Consider the following 16798-nt stretch of genomic DNA (forward strand, 5'->3'; position numbering starts at 1 on the left):
GACAGATGGGCCCTTCCGTACCTCTCAGGATGGAGTTGCCTATGACGAGCACTCGTCGCCTCCTCCTCTGGGTCCGCTTGGATCTCTTGACCTGTTCGGAGCATGGAGAATGTGGTGTTGCTTCCTGCCCAAGGGTTTCCTCCTCTCCTTCCATCTCCTGCAGGGTCGCCAGAGCCTCGTACCTGTTCTCCAGTCGGACTGGAGGAACTGGTACCTGTTCGCTGCGAGCAGCTCCGGTCCTGGATGTGACCGTCTGCCACTCTGCTGTGGAGGGCACTCCCCGGGATGCTTCTTCCTTGGGTGCCTGGTCCTGCAGGGAAAAAAAATAGCTGTCAATTTCATCCTCCGCCTCCCTGATACCTCTCAGCCTGCCAACCTCATCCCGGAGCTCCCTCACCTGCGCCTCCAGATCCCTAAGATGGGCTTCTGCCGGACAGGTGTGGGGGCCCCCAATCTCTGCCCCCCCCAGCCCTGCTGGGGATCCCCCGCAGGCCAGGAGGTAGGGGGACATCAGCTCCCCCATGGGCTCGGTCTGGGTGGAGGCCTCAGACCAGCCCTGGGTGGGCTTGGCCCCCTGGGCAGAGGCCCTAGCAGCACTCCTTGTCGACACCATTCTGTAAGCTGCTGTTTGTAGATCTGAGTGGTGTCTACACCCTACCCATACAGGAGTCTCTTTCCTGGCCCTTCCTTCCCGCCCGCCGGCGCGAACACCTGCGCAAACGCCGGAGCACTCTGTTTGCGCTGCACGGCTCGGGAGTGCGGCTCCCTACCGGCTCAGCTATATGGGACCCAGGGGGCTTCCCCTCCGGATCCAGCTCAGCTGTGCCGGGTCCCTCCCCCCCACTTACCTTTGGGGGATCAGCTATTGCTGCCTCCGCTGCCGATTCCGCTGCTGCTGCCGCCTCCGCCTCCAGTCAGCAAGTTAGTAAGATGGCACACGTGCGTGCGGGACACACGTGTGCCTGGATCCTCTCCTTCCCGCTGCTGGTTCCCGAGTGCTGGGAACTACGTCACCCTGTGGCTTTTAAAGCCCGGGGTTTGACTTTCCTGCCCCAACAGCCAATCAGGTGCCCCGGTCTACCCGGAAGTGCCAGCCGGCAGTCCCGCCCCCTACGCTCCCCCGCTGGGGGGGATCCGGTGCCGCCGAAGGCAGCTCCCCAAGGGTTAGCCCTGGGGGACAGTCCCCTCCCTAGCCCACCCTGTTTGCATGCTCTGTTCACACTGCGCGGCTCGGGAGTGCAGCTCCCTACTGGCTCAGTAGGGACCCGGGGGGCTTCCCCTCCGGATCCAGCTCAGCTGTGCCGGGTCCCTCTGCTGCCGCCTCCGACTCCGGTCAGCAAATTAGTAAGGGGGCACACGTGCGTGTGGGACACACGTGTGCCTGGATGCTCTCCTTCCCACTGCTGGTTCCGAGTACTGGGAACTACGTCACCCCGTGGCTTTTAAAGCCCGGGGTTTGAATTTCCTGCCCCTGCCCCAACAGCCAATCAGGCACCCCGGTCTACCCGGAAGTGCCTGCCGGCCGTCCCACCCCCTACACTCCCCCGCTGGGGGGATCTGGTGCCACCGAAGCCTGCTCCCCAAGCTCTTTTACTTTTCTTGGCATTGAACTTCATCAGATTCTGATCTGACCAACTTACTGGTCTCTCTAGGTCTGCCTGTAACTGTAACCTACCTTCAAGCATGACCACATTTCCCCATACCTTGGTGTTATCCATGAACTTGACCAGTGAGATCTTCATCCCAACATCCAAATCATTAATAAACGTGTTGAAAAGTACTGGACCAAGCACCAATGCCTGTGGGACACCGCTGCCCACTTCTCATGAGGATGACATCGATCCATTCACTATGACTCTGTGCAAAGTCTTATGTTTTCTTAAGACTCAGATTGTATGATAGGCACCCTAGCTTTTAACAATAAAGGAATGAAAGTTCAATGTTTACCAGTCAAATCAAAATCAGTTATTGGAACTTTGGGTAGGATAAAATGAACGTCATAGCCATACCTGATTTACTTCTGCTTTGAGCTTTGCAAAATCAATAATATTTTTTTCCTAGCAGAATAGGCAAAAAACCAAATGCAGCCTAGCTATTACATTATAGGGCCTGGGAAATATAGACATTTTATTTATCTGCTTCTGCCATCTACTTGCCCTCACTACATCTTCCCTTGAGCTCAAAATAGATGGGATGGTTTGAGTAAGTATCCTATGAATCATTTAGTTTTGAAATATATATATATATATATATTTCTTTTTATATATCTCTCAGATATAAATAGACATTTCTCAGTTTATTGACAAAGAATGAACAAGGCTGCCAAATCTCCTTAAGATCTGACAGTACATTATCTAATTACAGATCAATATAACCCAAGGTATTAATGGAGATTTATGGAACAAAATCCTACTACAGTCTCATTAACATCAGACTTGGTTAAAGTAATTTACTACCCTGATTCGCTTTTTTCAGAGCGGTACTTTTATACATAGGAAAACTAATTGTGTAATGCAGATAAATCTAGCTCTGATTTTAAAACTGCATTATGCAGATATTAAGCATATATGAACTATATTTCCACTGCCCCTTAAGAAGATTTGAAAATGAACTGAACTTTTGTTTTAAATGAATAAATACAAAAGTATCTCAAAATTCTTTAAAAGAATACATTTGCTTATGGAACTCTGGAAAAACCTTTATAAATCAGTCTTCTTTTCCCTATATTTTCTAAAACCCTGTTTCAGACCTTCTATTTCTCTGTTTCTTAGGCTATATGTGATAGCATCTAGAAACTTTAGAGCAGCATTAGTGATCCTGACAGTTCAATATTAAGAAATTCTGTCAAGGATACCTGAGAAATGTGAAAAAAATGACAACATTTTCAGTTCACTTTAAACTATCCTTTTCAAAGTATAATTCTCAGTCCTTTAGAACTGCGTTATGAAAAGAATTAGGCTCTATCTTGTACCCCATTAAAGTGAAATTCATAGAATAATGGAAAATTAGGATTGGAAGGGACCTTAGGAGGTCATCTAGTAGAAGGTCCTGCTCAAAGCAGGACCATCCTCAACTCCATTATCCCAGTCAAGGCTTTATATAGTTAGGTCTTAAAACCTCCAAGGTATTGTTCCATCCTTAAGTGTAATTTGTCTAGGTCTCTGAATTCTAGCTCTTCTCTCCAGTATATCTACTACTCCCGCCATCTACTACTCCAACCTATACTTCCTTAGCATACTTGCAATAATGTTGTGGGAGAGCGTAAGCCTTGCTAAAGTCAAGATATATTATGTCCACTGCTCTTTTCACATCCACAAAGCAAGGCATCTCATCACAGAAGGCAATCAGGTTGGTCAGGCATGACTTGCCCTGAATCCATGCTGACTGCTCCTAATCACCTTCTCCTCCAAGTGCTTAGAAATGGATTCCTTAAGGGCCTGCTCCATGATTTTTCCAGGGACAGAGGTGAGGCTGATTGGTCTGTAGTTCCCCAGATCCTCCTTCTTACCTTTCTTAAAGGTGGCCATTATATTTGCCCATCTGTGACCTCTTCTGATTGCCACAAGATAATTGCCAGCGGCTCTGCAATCACATCGACCAACTCCCTCAACATCCTTAAGTGCATCATGTCCAGCCCGATGAACTTGTACACATCCAGCTTTCCTAAATAATCCATAACCTGTTCTTTTGCCACTGTTGGCTGCTCACCTCTTCCCCAAACCATGTTGCCAGGTACTGATCTTGCCTGTGAAGCCTGAGGTAAAGGCATTAAGCACTTTAGCCTTCCCCACTCCCTATTCAGTAAGGGACCCACACTTTTCATGATCTTGTTGCTGACATACTTGTAGAAAACCTTGCTATTCTTCATGTTCTTTGCTAGCTGCAATGCCAATTGCACTTTGACCTTCCTGATTTCATCCCTGCATGCCCAAGAAGTGTTCTTAGACTACTCTTCCCTAGTTGTTTGTCTAGTTACCATTTCTTGTAAGCTTTCTTTTTGTGTTTTAGCTCCCTGAAGAGTTCCCTGCTAAGCCAAGATGGTCTTCTGCCATATTTTCTAGTTTCCTGTGCATTGGGATGGTTCATTCCTGATCCCTCAGTAAGATTTTAAAAAAATACAGCCAGCTCTCCTGGACTCCTCTCCCTCTTCAGATTGGCCTCCCAATGGATCTTGCCCACCAGTTCCCTGAATGAATCAAAGTCTACTTTTCTGAAGTCCAGGGTCCTTACTCTACTGTTGTCCTTTCTTCCTTTCCTCAGAATCCTGAAGTCAATTTTCTTGTGGTTGCTGCCCAAGTTGCCATCCACTTCTACTTTCCCCACCAATTCTTCCCAGTTTGTGAGCAGCAGGTCAAAAATAGTATAACCCCTCTCCAACAATTGCACCACGATATTGTCCCCAACACTTTCCAAAAACGTCACTCTAATTACAGGGTAACCTAGTGCTAGCTATCTCTGCAGGAGGGACTTTCCATCCTAGCAAATTAAGATTACAAAATACTTCTAAGGAGCTACAAAAAAATACTACAGTTTGTCTTCACTGTACATCTACAAAGCCAAATTAGTGTATTGGCCACACATTTTTTAGATTCTAAAATGCATGAAAATTAAGATTCTTCTTCAAGTATTTTCACATTGGACTACACCTCATGATAAGCATGTACCTGCTAGAGGCAAGTCTGGAATGTTTTAATATTAATAGTATCCATTGGGGTCATACATATTCCTTTCATGCTCTTCTGCTTCGCTTCCTGAGAGTATAAAGGGTAGAGTGATCTCTACTGTCATTCAGTTCCTTTTGACTGCTCTTGGCAGAGATGGAAGAATTTTAGTGTCTCCATGGAAGAAACTGCTGTTCCGTACTGTAACTCTTCTATTTTGAAATTCTGCTTAAGTCCTGCAAAAAAGCAAATATTAACATTAGTAGTGTGGTGTATATAGGTTAACTAGAACTGAATGTTCATCTTCATGACATCTGCCTACATCACCTGGTCTCTAATTTCTTCATCTCAGGAGTGTAATGGTCATATCAAGTGCCTCTATAGGTCAGTGGATAATCAAATCCTACTGAAGTGAGTGACCTCTACTTCTACCTCTACCTCTTGAGTTGCAGAAGAGTCTGCTGATCCTGGATTGGTCTTGTCAGCCATCTTTGGACCCAAACATAATAGTCATGAATGACAATAGTCCTAAATTGTGAGGGATTGCCTAAAACTCTGTCTATGTCTAATAAACTGGGTAGTTGAGGCTATGTTTTTATCTGGTTCCTTGGGTCTGTAAACTGCCTTACTTAAGAGAGAGTATTTTAAGCCTCAGCCCTCTACTAGAAAAAAGTTTCCTAAATAATCTTTGGTTCACTCTTACCACTGCAGGACTTCAGAATAATCCAAGGAGCAGCTCATATTCCAGAAAAGAAAACCGATCACTTCCTGTGCTGCTACTTTTCAGTCTACCCAATGTCAAAGATATTGCTTATTAGGGATTTGTGGCTGATGTTCAGAACCCTGCACTTCTTTGCTCCCCTCTCTTCTTTTTCCAGGAGCTATGGTTTGGAATTCAGGTGAATCATTGGCTCTGGCAAATTATTTGAGAGGGCTACATCATGCCATTCCAATGTGTTCCTCCTCTGCCCCTGCTCTCCTTTTCTCTGGATATGTCTACACATGCCTATTAATGTGCAGCAATAAGCTCTGGATCTTATTGCTGTGAAACTTATTGCTGCTGGGTACACATTTGCACATGCACCCAGGATTGCAGCATATTGAGCTGGGAGAGAGCAGCCTCAGCTGGGGGTCCCAGGAGTTAGCCTGCCAGCCTGGGGCTGCTCCCCCCAGATCAATGTGCTGCAGGGGCAGGGGGGAGCTGCCTGGGGAACGAGCCTTCTTCAGCATGGAGATAGCCATCAAGCAGCCCCAACACTGAAGCACTCTTGTGCCCCAGCCAGCAAGCGCAGTATCTTCACATGTGCTGCTGCAGAGTTTTTTTATGTTTTTAGTACTTCTTTACAAATACTATCCTGCTGCAGAATAAATTAGTTTACTGCAACCTAATAGGGGCAAACATGTAGATGTCGAGACAGTTACTGCACAGCTAATTAATCTATGGTGTAGCAAACGTGTTATGTAGATGCGGCCCCTGTCTGCTTTTACAAGAGCCACATTCCATAGGAGAGCAGTTCTCCAGCTAATTATAATAGAAGCATAGAAAAATAGTTGTTTTACCCCATTTCATTTCTTATTTTGAAAAAGAAGGAAATTTGGCGTAGTAGATCTCAGGCAACTAAATACATTTTTATGTTACTCCCAGTTTTACAAAGTACCTCTTACATTGATCATACATTTACAAGATTCCATGAATTGCTTCACTAGCATGAACCTACAAGATACATATTGATGTGTCAATAGAACCAGCACAAATGAATCATTATTTCCCTTTTGCTTCTCAATTCTTCCAGGATATTTCAAAATGCTCGTCATTTGTAGTTCCTCAGTACATTTAGATGGGGAATATAAATCTGCCCTTAACTAGACAGTAGGTTACTGTGGGGAAAACCAGCAGGTCTGGTATCAGAAGCGAGTTCTTCAACTTTTTCCATCATAGGGTCTAAAAATGAACCTGAACAAATCAAACATAGGCCTGTCACAGTTAACTGAATTCATCAGAGAAGTTATAAAGTCAAGGGCTATGAAAGCTTTCTTTTTAAGGAACAGATTTCAAAATGTGTGATATGAGTCCTACAGAGCCATCTTTGCTCCTTGATGATGATATAGCTCAGATTATTGGGCATGCACATTTGCAGTACCACATGTCAGGTTTTGCCTTATACCTTTCCAAATGTGCCTCATGTCACTATGTAGACCAGTGTATAGTAAACAATATGAATTTTCTTATAGGATTGGGTCAGCAGATCTTATCTTCCATTTATTGGATATGTTACATCTCCACAGGGTTTGTCAGAAACATGCTACTTGCTATTCCTGTCCACCTGAGCAGTGAAGACTTTGATCACATAATTTGCAGAAGAAGCTTAAGGTTCATTTAAGTCTTTCTCATGCATGACTCTGCTATCCAACAAGTATCCAAAGTCTTATATATATTCCTAAACTGAAGGCAATATATTTGTCATACAGAGGCTTTCCTCCAATCATAAATTGTTACAACCCAGCTTCTAAGAGACACGTTCATAAACAGACAGAGAGGGGCAACGCCAAATCCCCTATAGAAGGAAGTGAGACTTCTGTGGGAGTGCGGCATTAATATTCAGGTAAATCTAGAAGTTCTTAACTGAGTAGGAGAAATTAATGAACTGGAATACTAGTTAAGCAGAAAAAGCAGTCCCATGAATGATTCCTGAAGGACTACAGAATGGATCAGATATTTCAAGAGTGGAGAATTTCTCAGGTGGATCTCCTGGTATCCAGATACAACAAGATCTGTCCCACGTTCTGCTCTTGAGAAGGGAAGCGGTAGGATCCATAACAACTACAGAGGCACAGCAAAGGCTGCTTTGTACCTGAAGCAACTGTGATACCTGGCATAGTACCAGGTACTGAGGTGTGGATTGAAATGGCACATTCAGCCACTATTGTGATGGCGTCTATTTTTTGTCATTCCCCACCCCCACCCCCCGCATCCAACAAAGGCAGCCACCAGGGTGGCTTCCCATTTTGACTTGCTTTCTATTCCCACTGCTGAGCTGCACCTTTCTTTTCCATTTCCAATTATTTGTGTTTCTTCACCAGCCTTAAATGTCTGGCAAACATCATCAACTGGGACCCCAAGCAGTTTCCCCAGAATCCCTCTGTCACCCCCTCAGCCTGTTGTATATGATTAGTGTGGTGCTGCCTTCCATCAGGTGGAGCTGGACCAAGTTGCCCTGTGCCTCATCTGCATATAAATTTTGTGAGGATCCCAGGAATCATGAAAATAATATACAATTCCAGCGATGAGTGAGGGGGGCTAATTAGCACATGGATCCTTTGTTGGGGGGGGGTATCTAGAATACATACTCATACTGAGCAGTGTTGAGTTGTGGGGTCAGCATGGCTTGAAATGCTGTTGCCTACTAGGGTCCAGCCCAATGAGCAATATGGTAAACCATAAGCCTTTTGGCTTTGGATTAACATCATGCATAGTTTATACTATATACATGTAGGTGCCAAAGTATTACTTAAAAGTGTGTTTAGGTAGTACCTGTTCTAAAACTTGCAACAGTTTGAAAAAGTTAAATGCATCAATACTAGGTGAACTAAATGTGTTGGTATTATATGCAAATTACTATAGCTGTGTTTATTTCAAGGTGTTTCCAAATTTGCTCTGCACTTCAGTGTGCTCAGGGAGAGCAGGGGCTGACAGTAGCAAGGAGGGGACAGAGCTAGATTGGGAAGAAGTTAGAGGGGAGGCAGAGGACAAAGGGGCTACCTGGTCCTCAGATTTATTTTCCCTCCTGTAGCAGTGCCAGGGGGACAAATTCAAGGCAAATCTACTAATTACATTCTATACCTGGAAAATTATATCAATTATAATTTTTCCATATATAGAATCTAATTATTTGGGGGGGGGGGGAGGAGGCGGTGCATTATATATTTGAGTGAATATGGTAGTTTGTCAAGGTTCTTTGGGTGAATCTGATATCTTTTATGGTAGTTTGTTGCTTCCATGTCACATTATTTGTTAGGAAGTACAGTTTACCTTTATGAAGATAAGAATGCTTGTCTTGCATAGTTATTATCCTATTTTTCTTGGAGTGAGTTGTCTGTCTCTATTGAGACAGACATTCTCCAGCCCCGTCCATGTTGTTTTTTTGGATTTGGCTAAAATTAATTTAGTCTCTCAGCTACATTGTTTTTTACATAGCATATTCAGAGAATAAGGAGAGATTTAACATTACTATTAGATCTCTTATAAAGAAAGGCTTGTCACAAAAATAAACATCCTAGAAGGCAGTGGGGAAGTGTAATAATCATGTTTCAATCAACAGACATTCATATTAATTTATTAAATATAAGAAAAATACCCAAATGTTATATTAATAGAAAACTTGTTAATTTTATGCTATTGATTCTAGTCACCTAGTATGCATGTACTATGAAACTTTTATGCTTTTTTATGGTACCTCTCAAACAACTTTTAGAGTTCATTCTGGGAAATACTAGAAATTTAATCACACAGAAACAAAATTCTTGTGGAATGTCTTGTTTGAAATATACCCCTTTTGAAAGGCCTCCAAATGTACCTGTATCCACACCTTCTGCTTCATCCTTCACACACACAATGGCGGTGGTTTCTTTAATAGTTCTTGTCTGTGTGTTTTGGATTGTGCTTTGTTTGTTCATGCTTTTTAATATACCATAATTCCAATTCTGCAATTTTCAAATTTGCTGCATTTATCATACTTTGCCAAGAGTGCATTATTAATAAAGTAAGTTTAAACAAACACTGAACGATAATAATAATAAATGATAGCATAGCTATGGTTTCCAAGTAGTGCATTAAATCTGGTTTTATGGTAGTTAACTTTGTGATCAAAGTCATCAATTACTATAAAAATGTCAATTTAAAACATTTTTCTCACTGGATATTAATCCTATTTCTGGGATTTTGCCTGTGTCTCTGGAATAAATAAAAGATAACACTGAACTAAGGCAGATTGACTAGAATTGAAAAACATTACTACCCTCCTACATTTTTGTCCTTACCTCTAAATATCTGTTTCCTTCCAAGAATGTAGCACTATCAAGTCATATTGTATTGCTCCTGAGAGCAAGCCCTTTGAAGAGTTCCAGGAATCTTTTAAAACTAGAAGGCATTTGTCAGCCATTCAGATTCATTTTCTGGTCATTTTTTCCATGTCTGCACCCATCACAGCCCTGCTTTTGAATATGTGAGCTTCTAATTTAATAAGACAACTTGTAACAACGGATAGAAGTGGAATGTATCCTTTTTTTACCCCTCTATTTTCTGATGCAGTTTCATTTTCACCAGAAGAAAATAGCTTTATTGCCTTCTGTCATGACAAAATATACAATTCTTAATACATTTATGCAAAGTGATTTTTTTTTTTTGCCAATTCAAAACTGTCAACATTTTTAATTCATTTGGTGTGCAGACTTTATTTCTTTGAACAGACTATGTATGTTAAAATTCTTCTTTTTTCACTATAGGTAGCTCACTTTTCTCTCTATTGGTAGTATAAGGTTTGCTTATACTACCAATCATTTCTTACGAACTTTGGCCCCCAGGTGTGAAAGCATGCTGACTCTGGTCTCAGTTGAAAATATTTAACATAGATGGCATACCCCAATATTATTCACACAGTGGGAAGTTCTTTGCTCATTAGACATTTATTTCACAAGTATTTGGAAGCCATCTCTTTCAGCTTTTAGGGAAGTTTTCTTTCTTATGTTTACCTTCATATGTGCATATCAAAGTGCAGTTCAGAAATCATTTCCTTCACTTATGCCAAAATTCTCACTAACAGTTTTAGTTATTGCTCTCACACAGAATCCTCAGTGTTATGTTGGCCTTTCAAAAAGTATACCCTAGTCCTCAGTTTTATTAGGGCAACTTTGCAGTCCTGCAGCAGTGGAGCACCCCCCCCCCCCCAAAGTTGTCTAGTCATTGTAATAACGTTCATTCCCTGTAGCAGTGTAGAGCCAGGAGAAAAGGGTATGTCTGACTCCTCATTAGACCAGATAGAGCAGTCCCTTGAACAAACAGCTCAACATCAGAAGTGATTAGTGGCTTAAAGCCACTATAAAACTCTTTCTTCACCTTCTTCTGAAGCAACTCTTTGCTTCAGTTGGGGTCTTAACATGTTCCCCCATATTGCATAATAAATTAGGTAGAAATCACGTGTACTTTTACCACAAAGATGTTTGTAGAAAGGATAAGTCTCCAAAATATAGCTGTAGAGCAGGTTTTCTCTACAAAGGGACACATGTTTATATGACTAGTCCTTCTGAAATATTGCTCTGCAATATTTTAAGAACCAAATCCTTTTTGTCAAAGAGTTGCAAATTGCTTTAGACATAGGGTATGTACTGATGTTCACTGCTACAGTCACATGACTTGCATCAAGCTGTGTGATTGTGGATTAGGAACAGTGTATATACACATTTGCCAGTGCCAGGAGCTGTGCTAGGAACATCACTGTGAAAGCAACTTGGGGTGTGGGTGTGGGCTAGTGGGTCTATGGGAGGAGTGGCGGGATCAGGGGGACTGGCAGGTCTGCAGGGTGGAGGCTGTCTATCTGGGGGTCAGGCAGTCGGCGGCGGGGGAGGGGCTACAAATAGCCCAGTCAGGGTTGGAGGAGGAGCTGAAAAGAGGTCTGGAGTGAGCAGCTGGTCTTTCCCAGACCTGGGACTATGCTCCAAATAGGAATAGACATTTGATAAATTCAGCTCACTTGTTCCTAGTCTAAGTTAGTTCACCTCCTCAGATGAACTAATTCAGATCAGGCCCACCATTTCCCCCCAATTTAACTTACCTGAATGTCTGCAGAAATTGGCACTTAGGTTAACCTAACCCTAATTAGGTTGATCTAAATGTAATGTCTGCACATACCCTTAAGTGACTGCTGAGTTATGAAGACATTGGCAACATTACAGGAAACATATAAGTATAAGTATATGTATCTTATAACTCAACTGAAAACAGCTGATATGCATGCTACTAGAACTGCTTACATTAGCAAGATTTTCCCCATAAAATATTGTGGAGGAAAATGTGGCTTTTAAACGCATGCAAAGCTTCTGTTGACTTCAAAGCTTTAGTAAATCAGTACAAAGATTCAGTCCCTGGATTTAGCCCACATCAACAATGCTAATGCACCTAGTCTACAGTCAGAAAGCTAACTGCAAATGTAAAGTTATGCAGACATTTGTCTTAAACTGCAGATACAATGCATATAAATAAATCTGTGGACCTCTCTATTATTGTAAACTAGATTGTCAATGTTTAGATCACATAGCAACCACTCATGTCTGTACAGTGTCTAGTGCTCATTCGACACTGAATACATTCTAGCCAATAATTACTGCTGTCGTGAATCCATTCAAGAACAATTGGTCATATATATATGACCAATCATTCCTGAATCAATTAAAGGCAGAAGTACTTATTGGTTAGAATTTATTCAGTGTCAAATGAGCACTAGGTACTGTAGAGATGTGAGTGGTTGCTATGCGATATATATATGCTAGATGTATATGGTTGCTATGTGATATATATATCTATATATAGACATCTATCTAGATAGATAGATATAGATATCTATAGATATATCAAAATGTTTTTCTCAACTGTGAATTGTACACTATTGCAGCTCCAACACATAAAATATTCATATGCAACCTATTTCCAGGAATTAATATATTTTTAATTTAAGTGGAGTAAAAAAGCATATCATTCCCTTTTACCAGGTAATAGATGATTTTACAATTTATTAAATAGTCTATTGAAAAGTATATATTAACAAGTTTTGCCTCACGATCATGGGAAAGTAGGGATGGAAGGGATCTTACAAGGTCATCAAGTCCAGCCCTCTGCTGAAGGCAGGATTGTTCCTGACTAACCACCCTAGCAAAGTGTCTGTCTAACCTACTTTTGAAAACCTCCAAGGATGGAGATTATGTAACTTCTCTAGGTAGCCCATTCCAATGCTTGACCACCTTCAGAATGTCAGAAAGTTCCTCCTAATCTCTAAGAGGTTTAGGTTGTAGCCGTGTTGGTCTAAGGATATAGGCAGACAAGGTTCCTTGGGTGAATTTGATATCTTTTATTAGACCAACCCAAATGGTTGGAGAATAGTTATTAAGCAAGCTTTCGGGTTCAAAAACCCTTCGTCAGGCTCAGGAAGCTGCAGCAGTTGGTGCGTGCTCTTCCTGGATGGAATGAAAAGTAAACAAGCCAGGGGCTGGGCTGGGCTGGGGAGTCAGTTGCCAGGCAGATTATAATGTATCAAAAATCCAATGTCTATGTTTAGTCCCTGATCTCTAGTATCCAGCAGGTTGATGAAATGGAGCTCATAGGCTCGTCTCTGGGATGTGCTGTGTAAATTTCCCTTGAGGATCAGGACTGAGAGATTGGAGAGAGAGTGGCCCTCCTGTGAGAAATGTGCCCCCACCGGTAATTGGGTGTTTCTGTCTTTGATGGATTTCCGGTGTGCATTCATTCTGGTGCGCAGTTGTTGTCTGGTCTCTCCTACATATCTTCCATCAGGGCATTTGGTGCATTGGATGAGGTATACTACATTCCTGGAGGTGCAGCTGTAAGATCCTGGGATGCTGATGGCTCTGTTGTGGGGTGTAGTAATAGTGGGGGTGGTGGAGATGTGGGGGCAGGTTTTGCATTTCTTGTCATGGCACGGTCTGGATCCTTTTGGTGTGTTCTGGGGTTGAGGAAGTTTGCTTCTGGTGATGAGGTTGGCGAGGTTCGGTGCTTGTCTGAAGGCTAGGATGGGTGGCTCTGGGAAGATCTTTTTAAGAATAGGGTCTTTTTCTAATATGGGTTGCAATTTTTTGAGGATTTTCCGTACAGGTTCAAGGGATGGGTGATAGGTCATAACCAGCGGTGTGCGATTTGTGGGTGTTTTTCTTCTGTACTGCAGCAGTTCTTCACGTGGTATCCAGGTGGCTCTTTCAAACGTGCGATCTACCTCTCTGGAGGAGTGTCCTTGCTGGGTGAAAGCCTTTTTAAGATTGGTGAGGTGGCAATCCCGGGTGTTCTCTTCAGTACAGATGCGGTGGTATCTGAGGGCTTGGCTGTATATCACTGCTTTTTTGGTGTGTTTCGGGTGATTGCTGGTTCTGTGCAGATATGTATGTTGGTCTGTGGGTTTCTTGTATACTGTGGTCTGTATTTTACCCTTCTGGATACTGATCCTTGTGTCTAAAAAGGGGATGTTGGTGTTGGAGTATTCTAAAGAAAGTCGGATGGAGGGATGGTGACTGTTGAATTTCTGGTGGAACTCAAGTAGAGATTCCAGGTTCTCACTCCAAATGATGAAGATGTCATCGATATATCGTAAGTACAGCAAGGGTTTGATGGTGCAGTTCTTGAGGAAGTCTTCTTCCAGGTGGCTCATAAAAAGGTTGGCATACTGTGGGGCCATTTTAGTGCCCATAGCTGTTCCCATCATCTGGAGGAAGTGTTGATTATTAAAAGTGAAATTGTTGTGTGTGAGGATGAAGTGTATAAGCTCAGTGATATCTTTGGGTCTGTATTCTGGGTTGTAATCTTGTTCCTGTAGATATGTAAGGCAGGCATGGATGCCATCCTGGTGTGGGATGTTGGTGTATAGGCTGGTAACGTCCATGGTGGCTAGGAGTGTGTTCCTGGGAAGGTGGTCTATGTTTTTAAGTTTCCGTAGCAAGTCTGTGGTGTCTTGGACAAAACTTGCTCTGTGGGTGACAAGCGGTTTTAGGATGGATTCAACAAAACCTGATATTTCCTCAGTTAGGGTCCCATGGTTGGATATGATAGGTCTGCCAGGGTTCCCTTGTTTGTGGATTTTAGGGAGCATGTAAAAAGTCCCTGGGTTAGGTAGCGGGGGGATCAAGGTCTGTAGTTTTTCTTGTAATCTTGGTGGAAATGATTTGATGGTATTGTTGAGTTTTTTGGTGAAAAGGGGAGTAGGATCTTCCCTCCTTTATCTGTTGGTTTTATTACTATTTGGTGGTTAGATCTTAGAGATTCTATGGCCTTTTTCTCTGGTAGAGAGAGGTTGTGGTGGTGGCCTGTTTTGCTGATTATTTCATTGTTCATTCTTTCCCTGAAGTAGTCAATGTAGCAGTCAAGGTTAGGGTTTCGTCCACTGCGAGGTGTCCAATCTGATGTTTTTTGGGGTTTTTTGGCATTGATCTTTTCTTGAATGTTGTCAGAGGATGAGTTGTTGTTGGGAGTGGGTTCAGTTTGGTCGTGGAAATATTCTTTGAGGCGCAGGCGTCGGAAGAATTCTTCTAGTTCTCCACTAGTTCTAGTCGTCCTAATCTCTAACAAATTTTCCTATGCAGCTTGAGGCCGTTGCTCCTAGTCTTCTCCCATTTGGTCATGGAGGAAAGCCCATGAAACCCACATTGGGCATGGTAAATGCCTAAGTGGGGGCCAGGCCATGGGCTGAACCCAGGCTATGGACCCTCCCCTTCCCTCCGCAAGGTACCTGATCTGTTGGGTGCTCCAGCTGGTCTGAAATGAGCTCTGCATGTGGTACAGATCCTGGAGTGACTAGAATGCACATCATATACATGCTGTCTAGCCAGTGACCAGAGCACTGCATGCTGTGACCACCCTGGACAGACTGTGCCATACATGACACCAACTATTACAGACCTCCCACCCAAAGTCCTGAGCTTGACCAGGAGTTTGCCCAGGAACTGGCTGAGGCAGCTTGCTCCAGGACCATGGTTGTCATGGGTGACTTCAATTACCCGGACATCTCGTGGGAGGATCACTCAGCAAAATCTGAGCAGTCACAGAGCTTCCTCTCATGCGTGGATGACCTCTACCTGACTCAAGAAGTCTATGGGCCAACGAGAGGCAAAGCGCTGCTCGACCTGGTACTGGCTACTGGGGATGACCTAGTCGGCGACCTAGTGATCAATGGGAAGCTGGGTGACAGCGACCACAAGCTGATCACCTTCACCATCCGCCGAAAAGCTGGCAAGTCGGTCAGCAACGCGCAAGTCCTTGACTTCAGGAAAGCCGACTTTGACAAGCTCAGGAGGCTTGTAAGTGAGGCCCTAAGGGACCATGACCACAGGGAGAGGGGAGTTCAAGAGGAGTGGTTGCTCCTCAAGGGAGCGATCCTCAATGCACAAACTAAGTCTATTCCATCTCGGAGGAAAGGCAGCAAGAGGGCACAGCAGCCCCCCCTGGCTCTCCAGGGACCTAGCAGACCTCCTGAGGCTAAAAAGAAAGGCCTACAAAGGATGGAGGATGGGAGTCACCTCCAAGGAGGATTATTCTGCACTGGTCCGGTCCTGTAGGGAGCAGACCAGGAAAGCCAAGGCTGCAACTGAACTCCAACTAGCTTCGAGCATCAAGGACAATAAAAAGTCCTTTTTCAGATATGTGGGGAGCCGGAGGAAAAGCAGAGGCAACATTGGACCCCTGCTGAGCCAGATGGGGCAACTGACAACTGACGCCCAGGAAAAAGCCAACCTATTAAATAGGTACTTTGCGTCAGTCTTTCATCAGTCCCATGGGACGCCCATGCCCGCTACAGGGCCGGGAAGTCCGGGTGAGGGTGATCCCCTGCCCTCCATTAATGCTGACTTTCTGAAGGAACATCTTGAGAAGCTGGATACCTTCAAGTCAGCTGGCCCTGACAATCTCCACCCCAGGGTACTCAAGGAGCTGGCGAGCATCATAGCCCAGCCTCTAGCACGGATCTTTGAAAACTCTTGGCGCTCTGGTGTAGTGCCCGAAGACTGGAAGAAGGCCAATGTGGTGCCTATCTTCAAGAAAGGGAGGAAAGTGGATCCGGCTAACTATAGGCCCATCAGCCTGACTTCTATCCCGGGGAAGATCTTAGAAAAGTTTATTAAAGAGGCCATCCTTAATGGACTGGCCGACGCCAACATCTTAAGGGATAGCCAGCACGGGTTTGTTGCGGGTAGGTCTTGCTTGACCAATCTCATTTCCTTCTACGACCAGGTGACCTATCACCTGGACAAGGGAGAAGAGATTGATGTCATATATCTTGACTTCAAAAAAGCCTTCGATCTGGTGTCCCATGATCGCCTCTTGGAGAAACTGGCCAATTGTCGCCTTGGGTCCTCCACGATCCACTGGCTGG

The sequence above is a fragment of the Alligator sinensis genome, unplaced genomic scaffold, assembly GCF_000455745.1.
Source record: "Alligator sinensis unplaced genomic scaffold, ASM45574v1 scaffold615_1, whole genome shotgun sequence".
Taxonomy (NCBI): domain Eukaryota; kingdom Metazoa; phylum Chordata; order Crocodylia; family Alligatoridae; genus Alligator; species Alligator sinensis.